Source organism: Kogia breviceps, chromosome 2 (assembly GCF_026419965.1).
Source record: "Kogia breviceps isolate mKogBre1 chromosome 2, mKogBre1 haplotype 1, whole genome shotgun sequence".
Classification (NCBI taxonomy): domain Eukaryota; kingdom Metazoa; phylum Chordata; class Mammalia; order Artiodactyla; family Physeteridae; genus Kogia; species Kogia breviceps.
This window is the reverse complement of record NC_081311.1, coordinates 67,348,070-67,374,537: the sequence shown is the minus strand read 5'-3', so window position 1 is coordinate 67,374,537 and position 26,468 is coordinate 67,348,070. Positions and strand designations below refer to the sequence as shown.

Below are 26,468 nucleotides of genomic sequence, written 5' to 3'. Positions count from 1 at the left end.
TAACGAAAAATAATAAAATATTAGATTCTCCTTTGGAGTGTTATTTCTGATACAAGAAATCAAGTAGACATCAATACATTTCTCTATATAATCAGATTGCTTTATTGCAATCATCAGAAATTAACTTTGCTTAAGCATAATAGAAAATTTTTGGAAGAATATCAGGTCTTACAGAATTACATTATAGGCTAGATAATCAGGTCTAGAAAATGAACAGACTTCACCACCACTCTCTAGGTTATTACCACTGACAGCCTTCGACACTGATATGAATAATTTCTCAACTTTGCTATATACCTTCGACTCAGTTCTGAAGAAGTCAAATCTCTAGTTGGCCCTGGCTGATGGGAGCAGGGACTGAAAACATCTTACCTCTTTCTCACTTGTTGTAGGAGGTGGGACCTAGGTAAGGAAGATTTCCCACAACATAAAAAGAGTGTTGAGAAATTGGTAGCCTTCACATGTATAACCATCTGGTATACACTTTTAATACATCAGGAAATAGAACATATTACACATTTTGGCTCTTTTCAAACTCAATATTTGGCAGTCTCCATGTTAATCTAATATAAAAAGTAAAGATTGTGAGAGGACTCATTCTTTTCTATTTGAAGTTAATTTTCATAATATACATCTATGTATCATGGGCATAAAAAGATAAAAATATGTTACTGTAGAGTATGGAATCTTCCCTTATATTAATCAGACTGTTTGTACGGGATAAACTTGACAATTTTCGAGTTGACATAAAAAATAATCACCAGAAGTAAGATTTTTGTTTTAGTGCCCCCAAACTGAGTCACTGATAGACTAGGTGGGGATTCCAGAGAAGATTATGTTATTTGTTTGATGAGAGATTAAAACCCTGCATACTGTGATCCTATGCTGATTCTTATTTGTAATGCTGTAATAACAAAGTAAATGCCAATGGTTATAATTCAGAAGATAAAGACATTTCTTATGGAACTGCTGAAGGCAAATCAAATCACCAGAATAGTGTCAAGTGGTGTCAACAGAATGGAGATTATTAAAGAACATGAAAATACTAACGAAGTATCCTCACTGAAGTTCCAGTAGCATGATAATTCTTGAAATGGTGAACGACCATCACAAATAATATGTATCACCACTGCTATTAAAAAGCCATTAGCCTAGATTGGGAAGAACTATTCAAACTTAGAAGTAATAGAAGAAATTACAAACAGAGGTATAGGCATATTAAAATATACAACACTTGAAACTGATATATATCAAAATAAACATCACATCACAATTAAAGGCAAATAATATGGTACTTAAAATATTTTCAGTAAATATGACAAAGGATTAATATTCTTAATGTATCAAAAATGCTTTCAAATTGATAGCCTTTTAAGATCTCAATATATAGATGGGTAAAGAGCATAATTAGAATCAAGAAAGAAGATGCTGAAATAACTTGTACAAATATAAATATATGTACACATTCCTCAACATTTTTATAATAAAATAAATACAATTAAAAGCATCATATTTCACTTGGAAAGCATCAGTTTTTAAAATCATAATATGCATTGTTCAGTAATAAAAAGGGCACTTTTATTCACTCTCATAGGACCCGAGGATATGATAAGATTTTTGAAAGCAATATGGCTTTAGGTATCAAAGCAATAAATTCATAAACTTGAACTCAGTAATTTAAATTATACAGATTTAATTTGTCATGATATAAAAAATACTGTTTATCCCTGTATTATCTCTTGTAATTAGAAAACAAAAACTAAATGCTTCACAAGAAATAAGTGAAACAAACTATATTCAGATAAAATAGTTCAACCATTAAAATAGTTATGAGACAGTTTTAGCTCCAGAGAAATAGTCACTCCCATCATTACAACAATTTAAAAATGCCACTTCGACCCATCAGAGAACTGACATTTCAGGGCACATAATTTTCATGAAATTTAGAGAGACAGGTGAATCCAGAAAGTCACAGCAGAGATCTGATTACCTGGAACAAAAGTCATTGGAACCATAAAATGGTAGGAACACTGAATGGTAATTTTGATTAATTGCTTTAGATTGAATATAGACTAACATGAGAGGAAGAAACTCCTGGAGGCCACAGTCTTGGTGGAATGTGGGCAGCAAAATGTTCCTGAGCTTTACCTCCAGGAACTCCACTAGGTTCTCATGGTTGAATATCTAAGAAAGGGCACCTTTTGATTCAATCAACTAGAAAGAAAGAAAAATCATTCTGAAATATTACCACCGCATTGTCTATAACATAGGCCTTCTCTCCAGGTTAAAGACTACCAGAGTCTTGTTCCAGAGTCATGGAAGAAGGTGTTCATCTCATTGCAACCCCTTCTATCCTTCCTATCTTACCCAAGTACAGGACTGGAGTGGAAAACTCTACAAGAATAAACACTTGTAAAGGTCACAGGTCACAGATATGAACACACTAAAAGACAGATTTACCTAGAATGCTTCCAACTCCCACACCTTACCACCACACCAAGAGGGCTCCAGTGTAATAGTGAATTATCAGAGATAGTAGATAGCTAGTATCTCTGAAGAAGGGTGTATAAGAAAGACCAAAGTCAATACAGGAGACAAAAGCAAAAACACTACAGGGTTTTGAGATCCCTAGGGGGTACAGCTACTGCAAACTTTAAACATGGCACAACTCCTGGCCAGATTTTTTAAAAAGCACAGTGGAAGAGACAAAGCAGATATTAGAGCCAGATCCAGGTATGATACAGATATTTTCACACACAGGAATTTTAAAACACTATAATTAATATGGTAAGAGCTCTAATGGAAAAAATAGACAATATGCAGGAACAGATTGTAATGTTATTAGAAAGATGGACGTTCTAAGAAAGAATTGAAAGAAAATGCTAGAAATAAAAGCACCCTACTAGAAATGAAAGCAATCTTTGATAAGCTCATTGGTAGACTGGACATGACTTAAGAAACAATCAGTAAGCTTGAGATAGATCAACAGAAACTTCCCAGACATAAATGCAAAGAAAAAAAAAAAAAGACTGACAAAACAGAACAGAATATCCAAGAACAATTTTAAAAAGTGCAAAAATGCATAACTGGAATACTAGAAAGAGAAGAGAGAACAAATGAAATAAATACTTAAAGTAGTATTAACCAATGACTATGCAAAATTAATGGCAGACACCAAACCACAGATCTAGGAAGCCCAGAAAACACTAAACAAGATAAATGCTAAAACATAAACGTCTGTTTATCTTATTTACATTGTAGAAACTTAAAGACAAAGAAAAAAATATTGAAAGAAGCAGTAGGTTAAGAATAAGGATAGGAATTAAAGTGAATTTTTCATTAGAAACCATAATAGCAAGAAGAGTTGTGTGAAATACTTAGGTGCTGAAAGATAAAGCACTAACAAATGAGAATTCTATATCCAATAATATTACTCTTCAAGAGTGAAAAAGAAATACTTTCTCAGACAGACCAACACTGAAGAAATCATTCACCAGAAGATCTGTCCTGCAAGGAATGTTAAGAGAACATGTTTAAGGAAAAGAAAAATGAAACTCAAACCTAGAAACTCATGCTCAAAACTCAAATGAAGATAAAATAAACTTTTTTACTTTTCTTGTTCTTAATTAGTCTAAAAGTTAACTGTTTAAAGTTATAATAGTAATATTTCATGCAGTGATTATAGCATATGATAAGTAAAAAGAATGATAGTAACATCAAAGGGAGAGAAGGGAGGAACTGAAACTTCATGTAAAATGGTATAGTGTTATTTCAAGGTGGACATATATTAGTTACAAATGTGCAATTGGAAATACTAGGGCAATTACTAAAACATTTTTTAAAGTATAATTGCTATGCTAAGAGAGGAAGTAAAATGGAATAAAATACTCAATAAAAATGCTCAGTTAAAAGCAGAGAAAGGAGAAAAAGGGAAAACAAAGAACAAATGCAATGATTAAAAACCAGTTACCAACATGATATATATTAATCCTGCTATATCGATAATCACTTTTCTATGATACCTGCATGGAATCAGTTTATTCTGCAAGACTAAAACAAATTTTGTGTATATTTAAGGAGGTGGCATTCCATAATGATTTGGAACACAGTCTTTAGAAGCAGACAGAACTAAGCAGCTCTGTGTCCTTGTGGAAGTTTCCTAAACTATGTCTTCATTACTTCATCCTTAAAATGAGTTTATAATACTTCAAACTGATGTAAATGAAGTTATGCATATAAAGATCTTATCCCAAAGTCTGGTATGTGGTAAATGTAAATAAATGGTAAGTATTATTGTCAAACTTTTTATATTCCTATGGGAAGAAAGTCTCACACAAGGTAAATTTCACATTACTAACAGAAAATAAGGGCAGACACACTCTGTGTGGATGTTGCAGAGAGGAATTCATTCATAGGGTAAATTGTTTCTAAGTCTTCTCATTTGAAAGGTACAGTGATGTTATGACTTTGGTCTCCTAGTCAGTGTTTTCACTTGTGAACTTCAGGAGAAAATAGAAAAGGCATTATATCAATAATCATTTTAAATGTGAATGAACTAAACACACCAAATAAAAGAAAGAAACTGCTAGAATGTATAAGTAAATAAGATGACCCAGGTATATGTTACATACAATAATGGATAGATCAATATATGGATGGATATATATATATATATATATATATATATATATATATATATAGAGAGAGAGAGAGAGAGAGAGAGAGAGAGAGAGAGAGAGAGATGACATATAGATAAATTAAAACTTAAAGGATGGATAAGATATGTCACACTAATGCTATTCAAAAAAAGTTGGAGTACTTATATTAATTTCAGACAAAGTACATCTCAGATCAAGTAAACCAATGACATATATAAAGAAAGGAAGTACCTAATGATAAAGGAATCACTTATCCAAGGAGATATAACATTCTTAACATATATGGTCTTAAAAAGAAAGCATCAGAATATGAGGCACAAATTGCTGGAAATAAAAGGAGCACTAGGTAAATTCAGTATTACAATTGAAGACTGCAACAGCCCTCTTTCAATAATTGATACATCAAGCAGGCAGAAAATCAGTAAAGATAATAGTTGACCTTAACAGGACTATAAATCAACTAGATCTAACTGGCATTTATAAAGTACTTAATTCAACATCAAAATACACATTCTTCTTAAGAAACATGAACACTCATGAAGATATACCACTCCTGGTCTAGGAAACACAGCTTAATAAATTAAAAAAACAGAAATCCTATAAACTATGTTCTCAGACCCTAATGGGCCTATATTCAAAATCAATAACAGAAAGATAGCTGGAAAATCACCAATTACTTGAAAATTAAACAATATACTTCTAAATAATACATGGAGAAAAAAGAACTCTCAAAATAATAAAACAATATTTTTAACTAAATGAAAATGAAACTACATCTTAGCAAAATATGTGGAATGCAATGAAAACAGCACTTGAAAGGGAATTTATAGTGTTAAAGAAATAAGTCAGAAAAGAAAAATTATCTAAAAACTATCTTTAACTTCCATCTTAGGAAGTCTTTTAGAACACCAGAGAAAGACGAATTTAAGTCTAAATCAAGCAGAGGTAAATAAATAATAAAAAACAGAGCAAAAAATCAATGAAATTGAAAGCAGGAAATTAATAGGGAAAATCAATGAAATCAAAAGTTATTTCTTGGAAAAGATAAATATAATATAATATAATAATAATATAATATAATATATAAAAATATATAAATATATTATAAATAATATAATATATTATATAATATATATAATATATAATATAATATAAATTATATAAATATAATTAACCAAGAAAAAGAGAGAGAAGAAAAAACTTACCAATATCAGATATGAAAGAGGGGTCATCCCTGCTGATCCCACTATCATTAAAATTATAACAGAGAAATACTATAAAAAGTTCTATCAATTTGATAAATTATACATAAAGTATCAATTCCTTCAAAGACCAAACCACCATAACTAGGTAACCTGAGTTTCCTTCTTTCTATTAAAGAAATGGAATCAATACTTAATAACCTTACAAAAGAGAAAACACCAGTCCCAGATGGTTTCACTGCTGGATTCTACCAAACGTTTAAAGACAAAATGTAATCCGCTCTCCACAATATATTTCAGAAAATAGAAACAAGGAAAACATTTCCCATCTCCTTCTATAAGGCCAATATTACTCTAGTACCATTAATTACCATTATAACCAGATAAAACCATTACAAGAAAAGAAAACCACAGACGAATATCTCTGTAGACATAGATGAAAAAGATTCCAAACAATATATCAGCAAGTGGACTCCAACAATGTATAAAAGGAATTATACACCATACCCGACCACATCCATAGTTTTAAGTGGAAAAATCATATGATCATATACACTACTGCCTCAAGGAGATGGAACATAAATCTCCACTCCTTAAATGGTGGCTACACAAAGTGATTTTCTTCCAAAGAGTACAGTTTGGAAAGTGGGGGAAGGGGAGTAACTATACAATGCAAAAGTTGATAAATACCACTTCAGTTAGGTGGTCAAGGTTAACATCAACAGGTATAAGTCATGTTGATAGTTTGTACTCTTAATATGGTAGGATGAAAATGGCCTCTTCTGTGGTCTCCTTCCCCAAATCACTTACACTAATCTAATAACAAGAGAAATATCAGACAGATTTCAATTTAGAGGCATTCTATCCAATACCTGACCAGGGATCCTCACACTATCAACATCATTAAAAAAAATAAAAAAGAGTAGTTCTCATAACTAAGAGGGTCCCGAGGAGATATGATGACTAAATGTAATGTGCTATCCCAATACTGAAACAAAAAATATATCAGGAGAAAATTAAGTAACTCTGAATAAAGTGTGGACTTTAGTTAATAATAATATATCAGTACTGTTTCATTAACTGTAACATGCACCATTCTAATGTAAGATGTTAATAATAGGGGAAACTGCAAGTTATTTGGGAACTCTCTGTACTATTTTGCAATAAATCTTCAAATCTAAAAATTTTCTAATATATAAGAATTATTATTAAATATCTATGAGTTTTTTAATGATGGAGAGACATGCTTATATTATAAGATGAAGTGAAATACAGACAATTAAAAATATAGTAAGATCTCAGCTAGGTTAAACAATGCTCATGCAAAATAATCTGAAGAACATCTACTACAGTATTATCAGCATTGTTTGTTTTGGAGAGGCTGTAGCAGAATAGGTGATGCTTATTATTGTTTTTATACTTTGTACAATTTCAAATAATAAGAAAAATGTTACACTAAAAGATATAAATAAAGGTTGATACCTCAGCTCTGAATGTTTGAAATCACAGAATATCACACCTCAACATATTTCCTCAGTTTCCATAACAGGGTCAATGTCAGTAAAATAATAAAAATTTTAAAAAATTTTTAAAAAGAACAACCTCTTTGAACTACTCATGCCAAGTGTTACTATGGCAATATTCTAAATGAATAATTAAAGTACATTTTTAAATTAATAAACATTTGATAGTTTGGAAATGTTCCCACAGTTTCTATGGAGATAATTATTATGCCTATTTGAACAAATATTTCTCTTGATAAACAGTTTATTTTCAAAATTAAAACTAAGACCTTCTTACTTTAATCTACTTAACACAAAACAGAATTAAACAAGTAAAGTACTCTAACAATCATTGAAGACTAGAAACCACAGAAATTTCTGCACTCTATGTTTTAAAATATGAATATGCTGGATCTTTTATTGCAAGGAAAGAGGCACTTCAGGCATTTAGCTTTCCCTGAGAATAATTTTTTCAAAGACTGTAGAATAAAAGATGAACTGAGGTTATATTTCCAAAATGCAGTGTTTAGGTTAGAAGTTTTATTATGAAAGAAACAAAATTAAACTTGAGCAGTAGTTTAGGTCAAAGGTCATTATAAACAAAGATTTGTTTGATTAAAACATGTCAAGCTTTGTCTTAACCTCTATCCCTGATAGAAAATAACAGCGTTATTTTCTATCTGAACTGAACAAGGAAAGGTTAGAAAGAGTGCCCCCAAGTCTAATATGATGACTTGTAAGGTGATAAATTGGCTGGCTAGTAATTCATATACCTCTCTACAAACTTACATTATACGAAAGATCTGGGGTGGGCGGTGGGGGGGGATGAATTTGATATTAGGTAGACAAGATCCAATTAGGATTGTCTTCAATTCTAAGCAAAAGACCCAAGTCTCTCTGGACTCCATGTGACTTTCCTATGATAGATTTTGTGGGACCATGATTTTGATTTGTCCTTTCTGACTATGAGCTAGAGAATTCAAATATGCTCAGGAACAACATCAATGCATGTATTATATGAGTAAAGAAATGTGATAATAATGTGAAGTGTATTCTCTTTGAGTTTATAATAAAGTGAAAATGGCTTTTGATATTTTGTGAGAAAACTGCTCAAAAGAAGTTTGAATGCTAAAGATGCTTAAACATGTCATTTAGAGGCAAAGAAGAAAAAAAAAAACATTTTCACAAAAACTGTATGAGAAATCAATATTAAGAAGACGAACAACCCAATCCAAAAATGGGCAGAAGACCTAAATAGACATTTATCCAAAGAAGACATACAGATGGCCAAGAGGCACATGAAAAGCTGCTCAATATCACTAATTGATAGAGAAATGCATATCAAAACTACAATAAGGTATCACCTCACACAGGTAAGAATGGACATCATCAGAAAATCTACAAACAAATGCTGGAGAGGGTGTGGAGAAAAGGGAACCCTCTTGCACTGCTGGTGGCAATGTAAATTGAAGGTACAGCCACTATGGAGAACAGTATGGAGGTACCTTAATTACTAAAAATAGAATTACCATGTGATCCAGCAATCCCACTAGTGGGCATATACCCAGAGAAAACCATAATTCAAAAAGACACATGCACCCCAATGTTCATTGCAGCACCTATTTACAATAGCCAGGTCATTGAAGCAACCTAAATGCCCATCGACAGATGAATAGATAAAGAAGATGTGGTACATATATACAATGGAATATTACTCAGCCATAAAAAGGAACAAAATTGGGTCATTTGCAGAGACGTGGATAGACCTAGAGACTGTCATACATTGTGAAGTAAGTCAGAAAGAGAAAAACAAATATAATATATTAACTCATATATGTGGAATCTAGAAAAATAGTACAGATGAACTGGTTTGCAAGGAAAAAATAGACACAGATGTAGAGAACAAACTTATGGACACCAAGGGGGGAAAGTGGGGGGGAGGATGAATTGGGAGATTGGTATTGACATATATTCACTAATATGTATAAAATAGATAACTAATAAGAGCCAGCTGTATAAAAATAAAGAAAATAAAGAAAAAAATTTAAAAAACTATGTGAGAAATGTTTCAGAGTAGAAAAGTTGCAGTGATTTTGAGAGGCTCTGAGTCACCTATGGACCTTATTATTGTAGGTTTGATGAAAGTGGGGTTCAGCTCCTCTGTGGGATTGACCTTGTGGATACACCTGGTGTGCCTAACCTGACCTGGTCCTCTAAGCCTTTTGTCTCTTACATTATTCATTTGTTCTCTTACACTGTTGATCAGTTCCTTTTTTCTGTTCTCTTAAAGACTTTTAAGCCTGAAACCATAGAAATTCACAGTGAGAGTTAAATGTTTCATGCTTAATCAAATGCTCTGTCTCTGACTGTTTTTTTTTTTTTTTTCATTTTTAACCTTTCCAACATGAAAGTAAATATTAAAATATGTGTATTTTAAAATTTCAATAGAAAGTCATTGGGTCCTTTTATAGTTAAGGCCATTTTAGAATCTAGAAGCATGATGTTGTCTTTCTTGGAAGTATTCAATTTTATATCTTAGTGTTTTAATACAAATAACTCTTGGAACTTTCTAAAATCATGGAAGACTTTTTGATTTCTATAGTGGGGTTGATTTTTTGTAATTTATAAAATTAAGTTTCTTGAGATATGATTTGTATACAGTAAAATACAACCATTTTAACCATACTAGTTTTTGTTTTGTTTTTTATTTTTTTTTACATCTTTATTGAAGTATAATTGCTTTACAATGTTGTGTTTCTGCTGTACAACAAAATGAATCAGCTATACATATACATATATCCCCATATCCTCTCCCTCTTGCGTGTCCCTCCCACTCTCCCATCCCACCCCTCTATGTCGTCACAAAGCATTGAGCTGATTTCCCTGTGCTATGTGGCTACTTCCCACTAGCTATCTATTTTACGTTTGGTAATGTATATATGTCACTGCTACTTTCTCCCTTCATCCCAGCTACCCCTCCCCTGCCCACCCATATCCCCAAGTCCATTCTCTACGTCTGAGTCTTTATGCCTTCCCTGCCACTAAGTTCATCAGTACTGTTTTTTTTAGATTCCATATATGTGTGTTAGCATACGGTATTTGTTTTACTCTTTCTGACTTACTTCATTCTGCATGACAGACTCTAGGCCCATCCACCTCACTATACATAACTAAATTTCATTCCTTTTTATGGCTGAGTAATATTCCATTGTATATATGTCTTTATCCATTTATCTGTCTATGGACATTTAGGTAAGCATACTAGTTTGATTTTTTTTTTTTTTTTTTTTTTTTTTTTTTTTTTTTTTTTTTTTGCGTTACATGGGCCTCTCACTGTTGTGGCCTCTCCCTTTGTGAACCACAGGCTCTGGACGTGCAGGCTCAGTGGCCATGGCTCGCAGGCCCAGCTGCTCCTCAGCATGTGGGATCTTCCCAGACTGGGGCATGAACCCATGTCCCCTGCATCGGCAGGCAGACTCTCAACCACTGCGCCACCAGGGAAGCCCAGCATACTAGTTTTGACAAATTTAAATTTTTGAATAATCACCACCTCAATCAAGACACATTATTTTCATCCACCAAAATTTGCCTTTCCCAGGCAATCATCTCCTCCCAACAATGGCTCTAGGCAACCACTGACCATCCTTCTGTCACTATACATTCAATTTATATTTTCAAGAGTTTCATGTGAGTAGAATAATTATAGTTTTTTGGAGACTAGCTTCTTTTTCTCATAGTGTTTGTAATATTTACAATCCTCTTGGGTTCCTCAGTAGTTTGTTTCATGTTATTTTGAGAAGTAATCTAGTCTTTGAATATACCACAATTTGTTTATTCATTTAACTGTTGGTAGATTTGAGCTATTTACAGTTTTGGGCTACAATGAATAAAACTGATAGGAGTAATCATGTAAAGTCTTTGTGTTGATGTAAAGCTTAATTTTTCCTAGAAACATATCTAGGAGTGAAGTTTTTGCGTCATACGGTAACTATAGGTTGAAATTAATAAGAAACTCCAAACTGTTCCAAAGTGGTTGTATCATTTTGCATTTCTACCAGCAGTATATAAGAATTCCAGTTGCTGATATCCTTACCAAAACTGGTACAGCCAGTTCTTGTAAACTGAGCCAATCTATTGATATGTAGTATTATCTGCTTGTGATTTAGTTTGAATTTCCACAGTGGCTAAATATCTTTTCATGTGTTTGTCTATGTATCTTCTTTGTGAAGTGTCTGGTTTAAATAGTTTGTGTGTTTTATTGGAGTTTTAGTCTTATTATTGAATTGTTAGTGTTCTTTATACATTCAGCATACAGTTCTTTTATCAAGTAAATATACATATATATTTATCAGAATTACATATAAATATACATATTCATATGTCATATATATTTCTTTGAAGTCTGTGATATGCTTTTTTATGTTTTTAGTGGTATCTTTGAAAAAGCAGAAAACTTTAATTTTTTTTAAGTCCAGTTGTCAATTTTTCATATTATGTGTGTATTTGTACAGTCTTATAAACTGATAATATTAGGTTCTCCAATTTTATTTTCTTTTTAAATTGTTTATTGGTCCTTTGCAATTTCACATAATTTTAGAATTGCCTTGTCAATTCCAAACAAATAAGTATGCTGGGATTTTGAGCAGGATTATATTAAATCTATAGATTCAAATGGTGGATATTCTTAAAAAATATTGAGTCTTCCAATCCATGAACATAGTATTTCCTCTTTTGCTATATGTTCTCTAATTTCTCTACAATTTTTTTTAAGATTTTTTCATTGAATAGGTCTTTAAATATTTTGAAATAATTTATCTCTAACTGTTTTAGGTATTTTTATATTTTATAAATGTTATTTTGCTTTCAATTTCCAATTGTTTATTGCTAGGCAATAAGAAACCAAATGCATTTTGTATATTTATTTTGCATCTGGGAAACATTAATCTCACTTATTCTAATAAATTATTTGCAAATTTTGTGAGATTTATATCATATAAAATTATGTCACCTGCCAGAAAAGACAATTTTGTTTTTTCCTGTCCAATCTGTATGCCTGTTATTTTTTGTTTGTTTGATTGTATTGCACTGACTAGGATCAATACAACATTGAATAGAAGTGGGAAGAATTGTCTTTCTTTCATTTTACAAATTTTACCAGGGAAGCTTTCATTAAGTATGATGTTAGTTGTAGTATTTTAATTTATTCATTTATTTATTTATTTATTGCCAGTTCTTAAAGTGGAAAACGTGTTTATTAACATTGAAACTCCCTTCATACAAGGTCATATAAAAATTCTTAACATTTTGACTATACATAAGTCTATATTTTCTACATAGTTACAATAATGTATGATTTAGCTTTTCATAATACACTGTTTAAATACATAATTAGTTCTGTTAAACATAAGCACTATTTGCAAATTCATTACTTGAACAATTTCCTCTGTACATAGTTTAGCAGGGCTAATTAGCATAAGATGCTCTCTTTTAAGAGGTATATGATCTGAGTATTAACAATTACTGAAGTTTGGTATTTTTATATAGCATTTTTACACAAAAAATCCTTAAGGATACTGAAATTCAGTAACTAAAGTCCAGAGACATTAGCCAATAAGTCAAGTTCATACATAACACTATAGTATTAAAAACCTTAAAAAAAAAAAAAACACTTTTGCAATCTGCCCTAGTACAGACTGCTCCTCTCAGGATAAGACTACTTGGCAATAGAAAAGAAAAAGACAGCTTTGAGTCTCTGTGGTGCTGATAGGAAGAAAAATGCTAACTTACCTTGTCACCTCTCACTAATGATGGCAGAAATACCAGAACAAGCATATTCCAGCTCAACAACTCTAGGTAACTTTATGGAGATGGGAGTTGGCTTAGCTCATGCTAGGTGGCCACAGCACTGACCTTGTGTGTAAAAACATGAAACATTTGCATACTGTGATCTAGGTCTTAATTGTAAGCTATACTGAGGAATTTTTTTAATGTTTTGGCTATATTTTATTCCAAAAGAAGAGTTGATTTGATACTTGAGTTACAGCACCAGTCTGTATTAGTTATTAGTAAAATGAAGTATGCTCCTGCAGATAAATACCAGGTCAAAAAAACCTGTTTCAGTAATCTGATTAACCTGTAGAATACTAAAAAATAAGTTATTTCTACAGAAATCTCTGAAGGGAGCAAAAAATCTATATGCCTAAATAAACATTTTAAAGGGAAATAATCCAATACCCTCTGAAGGTCAAACAGTGTTTGCTATGTTCTAATCCTGTTCACCATTAGGCTGCAGTTGGACCACAACACTATCTTCATTAATTTCATTTTCTGCATCATTACTGTCAGTATCTTCATTGTCATCTTCCTCATAGTCTGAAGATTCTGTCATGTTCTGATGTGAGCGGGATTCCGACAAAGCCCCAAATAACTGGGTGCTGACAGAAGCCAAAAGTCTGAATAAAGGGGTATGTTCTGACACTTCATTTTCTTCTTGACTACTATCTGTGTCAGAGTCTGAATCGCCTTGAGAAGGAACAACTTTTTGCTTGCAGACTGGATAGGTTTTCTTGGTTTTAGTTAGCCAAGGATCTACACACTTGCAATGATAAGCACGGGAACACGGAAGGATTCTGAGCTTGTCTCCAGCTTCATATTCATCCAAATAAATGGCACATACATCATACTCTTCTCCTTTTTTGAATTTATGTATAGGGAGTTTCTTAAGTTGATCTTTACGAAGTCAGTTTCTTCTAGCTCTATGTCTATCCTGGACAAATTTGGTGATCTGTATTTACTGTCATTGGATCCCGTGTTAATGAGGTCATCAGAATCAACATTGTGAACTATGGCTGCTTTGTATCCTGCTCTCTGTTCATTTAAAACCTTTTCATCACAATTACAATCAAGTCTTCTAATTAACACGATGAAAGTGCCAGATGAATTGTCTCTTAGTGGTGGAGGCACTGTGGGTTCACAGGCATTCTCTGGTTTTGAGTTAATCAAAAAACCCTTTAAACCTTCAGCTGGAAGTCTATAACCAAATCTTGCTGGAAGGTCTTCAATGTCTGAGATGCATTTTCAAAATTATATGCTAAAATGTCCGCTTCTACAGGCAGTAGGTTTAGGAATGCAAAGAGCTGGACAGTCAAGATGGTACAGACTTGTGTAGCCAACAGCATGAGCATCCCTATGGAGAGCAGCATCTCGCCGTCAAGTCACCTGGAAGCCTGACACCACAACACAAACAGGCTCGCCAGCCACGTCACTGCGGGAGAAGTCCCTTTCCCGACTTCATGACTGAATCTCCGCACTGACCCCCACCCTAGCTGTATTATTTTTATTGATGTCTATTATCAGAGTGGGACAAAAAAGTCCCTTTTGATCCAAGTTTGCTGAATGTTTTTATTATGCATGACTGCCGAATTTTTCAAGTGCTTTTTTCCGCAACAATTATCAACAAAATAGGTATTGAGGTGGCCAATTGGACAGAAAGACTGAAAGTACTAACTAAGCCTTTATTCACTTACTGTGACAGTGAATAATGCAAGAGGTTAAAGGAAGCTCTGGCTCCCTGCTATTTTGTTTCTCTTCATAGAATGGCAGGAGAGGGACAGATGGACGCAGCACAGAAAGGGGTAGCTGTCTCTGAGGAGAGACTTAACAAAAGCCTCTTGTCTCTTCATGGACCATGGGCTGAAGGTAAGGAAAGAAGGAAGGGGTAAGAGTTGGAAGGTACTGAGTTGAAGTAGAGTGACTCAGCCACGGCACTGAGAAGGAGGCCTCAAAATAGGTGGTCAGGGCTAGGAACGCCCATATGCCTATGAGGATGCTGATGAGTGGGGTGAGGGAAATCTGAGTCCTTGACTACAACTTTCTGCAGAAAATTGCAGCGTAATGTTGTGCACCGAATCCGGTGAGGGTAAAGCAGCTTTCACTCATGAGGCCTGTCAGGCAAAGCTTGGTAATTGCCTACAGTTGGGTCCAAGGATTCCACACAGGATTTGGGGATGGAGCCAGACTCCTCAGTCACAGGTTTTTCTCCTTTATTGTCTAGATAAAAACAATGCTTTAAGATCATTCTTCTTTCCTAATATATGCATTTGGAGCTTTAAGTCTCCCTCAAAGTACCACATTGGCTGCATATCCAGTTATTAGCTATGCCTTGCCTTTTTTTAGGGGGCGGTTACTCATGAGTTGACATTATGCATCTTTAAATTTTCCAGTCTGCCTTCAGATAATATTGAAGCACTTCACACAGAATCAAAGGAAAGGCTGAAATGAAAACAGGGATCTGTGATGTATTATTTTAAAGCAGGATACTTTTTAGCTGGCTTGCTGGTCCATGAGATTAGGATAAATTAAACGTGGAGGTACAAAAGTGTGATGTGTTATAACTGTTATGAAGGAGGTATTCAGGAAGGCATCAAGTGCCCAACTGAGTTTGGAGAACACAAATTTGTAATGGCACTTGTGCATAAGGCTATATGGTTTTCTCCAGCAGATCTCAACAATCTGAATAATAAGTGGAGAAACGTGGGTTGGAGTTGAGTAGGACTGATGGGGTAGAAAGAAAAAGTTCAAGTATTGATGGTGAAGTTAGTTGATTGAAATGACACATCATCGTCCCTAAACTGGATAAGAGAGAAAAGGAATTGATGAGGTATGTGAAAGATCAGGAAACAAGGAAATTCCATATTCAGTCTAACATTTCATTTTCATGATAAATGTGAGATGAGAAGAAAATGTACAAAAAATAGAGGGAGAGAGGGAAAAAAAGAAAGAAGCATGAGAAAAATTTTAGATGTAGCAGAATTTAACAATGATATAAAATCTCTATCAGATCCAATTTGCACCATTCTTCACTGTACTCTTTTCCCTGAGAGGACAGCCTGCATAGAATTATATCATCGATAGATTTCCTTTACCTCAAGCTTCTTTCTAGGTTTGAACATTGAGAGGCACTAGCATGAGATCAGAAGACAAGACAGGTCAAAGTAGTTATTCTTCTTGATGCCTCTTTGCCAAGCCGCAGCTCCTGCCAGGATGTTCCTTCTATAAGGCTCCTGTCTACAGATTCTAATATTTATTTCCTTTCTTTGTCCCTTAAGAAGTAGGGTCATAGCCGTTTCAGGTGCCACATTATTCCCCAGATGCTGCTCACACCTTTGTAGAGCATCTCCTTATTAAGTTTACCCTGAACTTTCCAGTTTGAGTGTGCCATGTGTTTCCAGTAGGACCCAGGCTAACACACACACACACGCATACACAGTAATAGCCCAATGTGATGTCAGATTTCCTTCCTCACTGAAAATCAGTATTTCTCTTGGATTTGTTATACAAGATCACATGTTATACAAGTTCATATATAAGTGGAAAGTAGGGCCACCAAAGTGCTATGTCTTGAGTGGACAGACTGTCTGGTCTTTATGCCCCACTAATTTTGGTATCTAAAATCATATTATTAACCACTCTAAAACAAGATAATGAATCCAGAAAAATCTAATCCAAAAAATATTTATTTAAATGTTTAGTATGTACCTGGCACTGACCTGATGAAATGAACATGACTCAATGTGTGTCATGACCACAGTGCAAGTGATTTATATGAATTATCACCATTGATTCTCTCAACGACTCTGTGAAGCACATCTTGTTTCAAATGAGTAAGCTTAGAAAATTTGAGGTTTATCTAAGTTGCCTTAGAGAATGTTCCCAAAGTTACCCAAAGCTGTTAAATGAGAAATCTGGATCTGCAGTCAGAGAGTTTGATTCCAAACAGTCTACATGATTAACACCTTCACTGTCTTGCATTTCTACCTTCTTAGAAATCACTGTTTAGAAAGGTGGCAGATATTATTATACCAACAATTATATCACTTATACCAATAATCAATTGGTGATAAAGATATTAATAGAAGTGAACTATATAGGTGTTCAGCAATTAATTAGCAGGAAGAGCTAGTGTTTATATAATGATGATCGTTAAGCTAAAAACTGAAGACTTTGTTTGAGTTAAGCAGGTGAAGAGGGAGTGGAAGAGTATTTCTAACAGAGAAAATGAAAGGTATGAAAGCCCAGAGTAGGAAAGAACTTGGGATATCCGAAGAAAATATAGAATGACACTAGCCAAATTATAGTTTATCTAAACACCTAGAAAAGAGTGGGGGAAAGAGGCCACAGAATATATCCATTTAGATAGAGATGGTTGTATGTGGGTTCAACATTACAAATAGTGGAAATCTTTAGCAATTATGGATGGCATGAGGTAGCAGGATGGGTTTAGGATTAAGATTCCCCAAATGGGAAGTTTCATCAGCAACACTAAGTGAACAGATACATGAACTGTTTTGCTAAGGCTGCTGTAAAATAGTACCACCACAACAGAAATACATAATTTCACAGTTCTGGAGTCTGGAAGTCTGAGATCAACGTGCTGCCAAATTGGTTCCTTCTGAGGACTATGTGGAGGAATCTGTTCCATGCCTCCTCTAGCTTCTGGTGCTTTGTTGGCAATATTTGGCTTATAGATGCCTCCCCCCAATATCTGCCTTCATCTTCATATGGCGTTCGTCCCCTGTGCATATCTGTGTCCACATTTCTCCTTTGTATAAGGATATCTGTCATGTTGGATTAGTAGTAGTAATACTGTAATATAATGTAATACTGTAGTAGTAGTAGTAATAATACTGTAGTAATACTACAGTATTACTTTATCTTAACTAATTACATTCCAATGACCCTATTTCCAAATAAGGTCACATTCTCAGGTACTAGAGGTTAGGACTTCAACATATGAATTTTTTTGGGGGGGGCACAATTCAGTCCATAACAATACTCAATAAATAAACTCTTGCATTATTTGCCAAGTGCCTCAGGTGGACCCCAACTCTGATACTTAACACATTTATCTTATTGTAAAATACTGACAAGAAACTGGTTAGGTATACTTTGCTAATTCTAAGGACTAATTTTATTTTCTGTACTCCTGATAGCAATTTATGGAGCTTGACTAGAAGTACCTCACGAATGAATCCAAAAGACTACCTTCAAAGTTTAGAGCACAAAAGGTGGAGTATTAAATTCCAAGCGTAGGCACTTGTCTGATGGATGAGTTCTTTGATCCTTTTCTCCCTTTCTCTTAAGAGGATTTAGGGCGAAGAACTGAGTATATATAAGTACAATCTCTTTTTCACTCTCCTCCTCTCCAGTTCTTCCATTTCACTTCCTATTTCTTTGTATAAAAGACTTTGGAGAGCCCAACAGCATAGCAGGCCTTTTGTGTGTGTGTTTCAAATCAAAGAGATATCCAGTCAGCAAAAATCAAAGATCTCAAGTAGCAAATCTGTCAGGTCTGAGATTTAACCCTGTATCTTTTTTTCCAAAAGAGACAATTGACCTTCTCAATAAGTCATAACTTATGTACTATATACAGAGGTATCAAGGGTTTTGAAAGCACAGTATGTTTAATACAAAAAGGTGTATTCTGCTATCTATAAATAACAGAAAATAAGAGAATAAGTGTGACTGAGTCCACTTTAGTTTAAGTTTTATGCTAATAATAATGTATCCTAAAGAGCACAGATTGTTTTTCCCTTAGTAGGTGGAAAGATATAGAAACAGATATAATGAAAGCTACATAACATAAAATATGATTTTTTTAACTACGTATTCATTTCTTTTCTTGAAAATGTGTCGCATTCACTACATAAGTGAGAAATAAGTGATAAGAAAGAAGGGCACCCCAAGCTTGAAGAAATAGCAGAACATGGAAATAAGTCTGAGGTGAGAACCATGAAATAATATTCAGATCAGGGAAGAGAACAATTCTAACTAAAATACACTCTGAAGAATAAATATAAGAATAAAGGCAATTTTAATCTGTCATCCTATTTGAAGCTTAAGTCCACATTAAATCTCCTACTACCAGAAAAAAAGGAGGTGGTAAGAAAATACAAAGGAAGAGATTATTGGAAACTGCATAAATTAGTTGATGAGGACTCATACATAGGAGCTTTCCAAAGTTTCAAACACATATTCTGTATGTGTGTGAGTATTTGTTTGTATAACTCATATTTTGTCAAGTTCAAGAAAATTGTGACTCACAGGATTGTTGAGGGTCTGAGAGGGAGAAAATGTGTCTTAGAACAACTACCATAACAGTTGACATATAGTAGAGGATTAAAATTAGAAGTCAGTTTCTGGTGTTGGTTTCACTAGTATTGGCAGCAAAAGTTTTCACTTTGATTAAATAATTTTCTCTTTTATATTCAAAAGCTGGAAAAACATAACCTACAAAATAACATTAAAGGAGAAAAAGTAGGATGATTAAGCAGCTTGCTCCCAAGAAATCCTTAAATCTCAAAAAAGAGAATGTTGTTTTTTGTTGTTGTTGCCGGTGTGTGTGTGTTTTAGGAAAACAGCTGTATATATCAGCAGGGGATGGTTAAGTTAGGCAGAGGTCATGAGAGAATAAGTGATATGAGAGCATTTTATTTTTATTGTCTGGAACATTTTTCTCTGGGATGGAGCTTCAAAAATTGAACCCTCTCCCGTCAAGGTTTTCTCCTCATAGATATTTTGAAAAAAATCTTTTTTTTAAGGATTTTTTTCCATGATGGGTTTAAATAACTACATAAATTATTTAATGTAGTTAAAAGGCTCCAGATAGGTGACAGGGAGATTGAAGAAGGAGGATGATATGGCCCAGAAAAACTATTTCCAAGAAAACCCAGCCCCTGAAAAATCACATGAAGAGTTTGACCATATAGCAAGGTGTTTTAGATTCCTTTTTATTTTCAGTATCTTTAGGGGACAAGATGGTTAGGTAAGCACCTAATGAGGCATTAACTAAAGTGGGATGGAAGTCGGGAGATGCATAAGAAAGGAAATGTAATCATTATGGTATGTATCTCAATTGTGAATAATACTATGAATTATTATGTATTTCATAATAATGAAAATATATAATACAATTTGCCCCCAAATTTTGATATGATTACATTGGAAGAATACCTTTAAGGTGGAAGGAGCTTTATAAGAGTGCTAAACCCTCATTTTACTGATTAGGAAGGCAGTAGGTAACGTGTAACTGAAAAATAAATACATTGTATTATAAGTGTGTAATTTAAACATATAGTGCAAATACCTCCCAAAATAGTTAGAAATATGTTTCTCTTTGTGAGTGAGCAAAGGAGATTGGAGGGTGGAAGGTGGGGACTGCTGACTTAATACAATGAATCTAAACAATAAAAACATTTTTAAGTCAAGAAAGAAAGAAATGATAAATATAATTTTTAAAAGCTGTCTAGTTTTTCAGGAATTCCTTGGTGGTCCAGTGGTTAGGACTTGGCACTTTCACTGCCAGCGCCTGGGTTCAATCCCTGGTCAGGGAACTAAATCCCACACATCATACGGTGCAGCCAAAAAAAAAAAAAATTGTCTAGTATTTTATCATAAACTTAGAATAATGTTTGGACACTGTGACTAAATTAAAAAATAAATTGTTTCAAAGATAAAACCTCTACTTGTCTCTATCTTAAATAAGACAGCAGGAAGAAAGACAAAGAATGTGAAAGAATAAAGACCAGGTTGCATTTGTGCATATGAATATGACACAGCACTTACTTTTGACAGCACATTTGTAGGTAAAAATGCATACATACATCTAAATGCTAAGCATTTCTACTGCCATATATATGTAACATATTCACATCAAAGTTAATTAATGTGTTATCATTCTAAAAATAAATACCAGATTTTACCTTATGTGTTTCCCATGTCCAGGCTTCAAGACTTTATTGTGCCATTTATTCCTTTAAGCAATTGCTACTCAGAGGAATATTCAGATTGGTTTGGCAATTAACAGCATAAAGAGCTTAAGTGGCATTTGTTGAGAACTTTTTAGCCTTGGACAGAAGCCTTCTCATAGAACAAAGTTTCATATATATTCTTCAGAGAAATAATACCAGAAGGTGCTCCTTCAAAAGAGTAGTTCCAAGACAAATTATTTTGGAAACAACATATTACACTTTCATTTTGGATTTTGACCAATATTAGCCTTAATATTTTCCTCAGTTTGACTACACATTAGATAGGTTTATTCCTGAATCTTGTCCCCTTTTTCTTAGAACAATGGCAGTTAGAAATATGATTGCTGACCTAACAACATGATTATCTTCAATATCATCCTAAAAAAAAAAAAAACTAGTCAAATTCTATGAGTCTTCAGTTCCCTTTTTCTTAGAACAATTACTATAGAAAACTTGCAATTGTAAGTTCTTTCTCTGTCCCTTTGAGATGTAAATCTTCCCTCAGTCTCTTACCAGTTTTACAAACCAGGAAGGTCTCTCTCAAGCATCTGGGAGCCATTCCTGTGAAATGTAGTCATCAGGAAAGATAAAGTCCCCATCTCCCTATCTCTGGGGCAGGTATCACTAGCAAATACAGATGCCCTGATCACAGTCACCACCCTTCCATCTAAAGTCATCTAGTACTTTTCCACTAGCTCACCTCACGGCTTAAAAACTCCTAACTTTTGTTTCAATAGAGAGGAGTTCAATCCCTCTCCCCTATTCAATGGTCTTGAATAGTTTTCCCTGCCTGTTTAATGCCACCTGTTGCAGTATTTCTTTGGCAATATTTATAAAATACATTTTATATTAAATGTTTTCAGGAATACTGTAGAAAAGAAACCAACCTACCAGAGGTTCCTAACCAAATGTTCCCAATTCATAGCACAATGAAAACTTTTGTTAATACATATTCCATTATACCAGTAGTTTTCTTCAAAGCATGGTTCAAAGACCAGCAATATCAGCACCAAATGGAAACTTGTTATAATAAAGTTTTCAGGCCCCACGGAGACCTTTTGAATCAGACAATTTGGGGGTGGGGCTCAGTAACCTGTGGGTTACCAAGTCTACCAGGTAATTCTGATGCATGTACACTAAACCGACACTTTTTATCATATGTGTTGGGAAATTCAATCCTAGGTAACAGCAATAAAGAAACAAAGGCCAGCTAAGAAAGAGCATTACTCTATTTATATATTGCATTTTAATAATTGAAATTAACACTCAGACAAATTTTTGTCCTAAAATTTAGAACACAGAGCAAACAAATATATTTATATTTTATTTATGACTAAAGGCTTTTTAGGTTTCCTTGTTAGCTGTCCTCTCTGCCATGCACTCTTCTTTTCTGCTCCATGCAATATATAAATACGTTTTTATTTGTCATTATTCTAGAATGAATATAAAAGTTTTATGATCAAGAATCTAGAGGTTTATTTGCACTCTTACTGTTAATTCTGTGAAGTCTTTCTCTTGTCATATTTTTTGACATCCCATGAAAACACACAGCATTTCTCCAGCACCTAATATCTTCTTTCTTCTTTAAAACTTCATAGAAAGTTCTGTTTGAAAACATATATTTTAAATGTCTAGCTTAGCTTATACCATTGTTTATCTTTGTATGTCTACATATATATATTTCCCTGTCAGATTCAATGTAATTCATTTTTATGAATTCTGAATTGCCTGTATTTTTAAATACCCTTCATTTGCTACCAATCAACTTAAGACTCATAGAATTTGAACAGGTTTCTTTTTTTTTAGGATGATATTGAAGATACTCATGTTGTTAGGTCAGCAGTCATATTTCTAACTGCCATTACTAAACCAAATATTGTTTCTTGTGATTAATGTATTTTCTTCTAGATGCATATATAAATTGCATGTTACATTCAGAAGTAGTACAGAGTTTGCAGAGAAAGCAGAACTCTGAATTAAAGGCGATAGCCCTTACAGAAGGCTCATTTGACTTATTTTTTGGTTTTTTTAGCTGTGGAGAAATGGCACTAACTACCCATATTATTATACAGGGCTGATTTTCTCCCTCCTTTACAAACAACATCCATTCCCCACCCACATCTTTACCTTAGGTCTTTAGACAATATTTTTAACACTGAAGCTGGAAAAGCTAGGACTGAGAAAGTGGGAAGCTATAATGCCTACATACCAAAGTGTACTTAATAATCACAGTCATGCAGAGAGATAAAGTTCACCTTTTATAATAATATTTCTGAATTTTTACATGTACATAAGTGTAATAAGCCTAGCAATTCCTCCAGGTATGCATATTAAATCTTCAAGCAAAGACAGGTATACTGTGTATTTCCTTGCATTTGCATTAATTAATACTTGTCACTTTTTTTCATTGTCCCATCATGAATCTGTTGGAATCTACAGACTTTCCAGTTGGTTTTGTTACAGCACTTTCTTTTGTTACCAATTTGTCACCACATTATAGATGAGAATGACACCAAATGTAACTATCACTGAATGAAATTTGAATTTTTTAGCCCATTGGGGAGGACTGTTGGTTGAAAAATCTACTCATTCCCATTTTCCCAGAAAAATCAATGAGAGGAAATGAATTCAAGTACTCCTTTTTCTTTTTCTGGATTCTTCTCCTAGAAAATATTTAGTCAACAAGCAAACTATTTGTCACAGATTGCTTAGGGTAAATTTTACTCTGAGACAGAGAATTGTCTACATGAGAGTGTTAGAATTCTTGACAGACATGGACTCTGTCTGGAGGAACATCTTTGAACTTGGAAGCTGAAGATCCTGTTTATAAATATAAATCTACTTCATATTTTTGTAAATATGTCTTCTCTGCTTTTCCATTTTCCTTTGTGTTTTGAAGGTGTTCTGTGCACTGATTTAAAAACTATTGGGGACCCCACTGAGGTTAATGAATAGGTGGAACCAAATACTTTGATGTCACGAAGACACTGATTGGCAGTGATTGTGCTGGCAAAACACTTTCCTCTCTTCTCTAAATTCTCTATAATACCATTTTCTGTTCTGTTAGTCACATAACTGTGTGGAGGAAAAACCTTTTCAGGTTTTTTTTTGTTTTTTGCGGTACACAGGCCTCTCACTGTTGTGGCCTCTCCCGTTGCGGAGCACAGGCTCCGGATGCGCAGGCTCAGCGGCCATGGCTCACAGGCCCAGCCGCTCCGCGGCATGTGGGATCCTCCCGGACCGGGGCACGAACCCGTGTCCCCTGCATCGGCAGGTGGACTCTCAACCACTGCGCCACCAGGGAAGCCCCCTTTTCAGTTTTTAATTGCACTTGTTGTTTCCTGTAAACTACTCTTATGAAAATATCCCCATGTATTTGCCTGTGCAAATGTGCATGTAATTGCATTTTGGCAAGAGGGCAAAAATACCTCCACTTTGAAAATGAAGTCTAAGGGATGCTTGTACAATGACATTTTTAGCTTGACTCTTAGTTGAAATTTCTTTTGTACTCCTAAAACTGACAAGCTGACAGTCTTGTGATCTTAGCTTCTCCAGCCACAAGATAGGTACAAAACTGATGCTTCTAGGTTTTTCCTGACATTGAACCTTTCTCGAACATGCCACATTTAAGGATAAAGGGAATTCTCTTGTAAACTCTCATATCTTGCTGTGGGCATGCATGTGTACCTCTCAAAGCCCATCACCAACTCATATGCAAATATATTCCAAAAGGTGCCAATGCTGTCATAACCGGGAGGTTAATTGGAGGTTTTTCCAGAATACTGGTAGAAAGCTGAGCTGAAGGACTGCTGTCTGCTTCTACTTATGAATAACCTATCAAAGGTGGCACCCCAGGCAATCAGCTCACTCATGAGCAGTTGATAGATATCTAGAGTTTCATGTCAAAACTACTGAAAAGGAAAACTTCTGAAGTAAAAAAAATAGGTTTGATAAATACACAGTCACCACAGAGTACAGAAAAATTATCTTTTTATAACTACAGTATCAAAAATAGGCTATACATGTTCCTTCTCAGAATAAGAAGTACTATTATGAGGGTGCTAGAGCCTTGTATAATCTTTGTTTTCCCAGGTAGAGATCATTACGAATTTTACAGGTTTAAGCAAAGTGATCTGGCAATAATAAATGGAAATATGAGTTTATAAGCTCAGCTGTCTTGCCAAGCTGGACTGTCTGCCCATCTCTGGACTATGATTTGTGTAAGAAATAAACTATCTTATTTAAACTACCAAAAAAAAAAAAAAATGGAAAGAGTAGTGAAAGGAGAAAAATGGGAAAACTAATGGTGTTTCTCTTTTTCTTTTATTTTTTGGATTTTTTTGAATTTTATTTTATTTATTTTTTATACAGCAGATTCTTATTAGTTATCTACTTTACGCATATTAGTGTATATATGTCAACCACAATATCCCAGTTCATCCCACCCCCCCCCTCCAGCCACTTTCCCCCCTTGGTGTCCATACATTTATTCTCTATATCTATGTCTCTTATTTCTGCCTTGCAAACCAGTTTATCTGTACCATTTTTCTAGATTCCACATATATGCATTAATATACCATACTTGTTTTTCTTTCTGACTTAGTTCACTCTGTATGACAGTCTCCAGATCCATCTGCGATTCTACAGATGACCCAATTTCTTTCCTTTTTATGGCTAATAGTCCACTGTATATATGTATCACATCTCTTTATCTATTCACCTGTCGATGAGCATTTAGGTTGCTTCCATGTCCTGGCTATTGTAAATAGTGCTGCAATGAACATTGGGGTGCATGTGTCTTTTTGAATTATGGGTTTCTCTAGGTACATGCCCAGTAGTGGGATTGCTGGGTCATATGGTAGTTCTGTTTTTAGTTTTTAAGGAACCTCCATACTGTTCTCCATAGTGACTGTATCAATTTACATTCCCAACAACAGTGCAAGAGGGTTCCCTTTTCTCCACACCCTCTCCAGCATTTGTTGTTTGTAGATTTTCTGATGATGCCCATTCTAAACAGTGTGAGGTTTTACCTCATTGTCGTTACCTCATTGCAGCTTTTCATGTGCCTCTTGGCCATCTGTATATCTTCTTTGGAGAAATGTCTATTTAGGTCTTCTGCCCATTTTTGGATTGGGTTGTTTGTTTTTTTAATACTGAGCTGCATGAGCTGTTTATATATTTTGGAGATTAATCCTTTGTCCGTTGATTTGTTTGCAAATATTTTCTCCCATTCTGAGGGTTGTCTTTTCATCTTGTTTATGGTTCCTTTGCTGTGCAAAAGCTTTCAAGTTTCATTAG

At 34.2% G+C, this 26,468-nt stretch overlaps 1 pseudogene; it reads right to left on the bottom strand.

The window, feature by feature from the left end:
- Positions 1-13,606: 13,606 nt before the first annotated feature.
- On the bottom strand, positions 13,607-14,564 carry LOC131750089 (E3 ubiquitin-protein ligase RNF13 pseudogene; annotated as a pseudogene).
- Between the last annotated feature and the right edge of the window lie 11,904 nt (positions 14,565-26,468).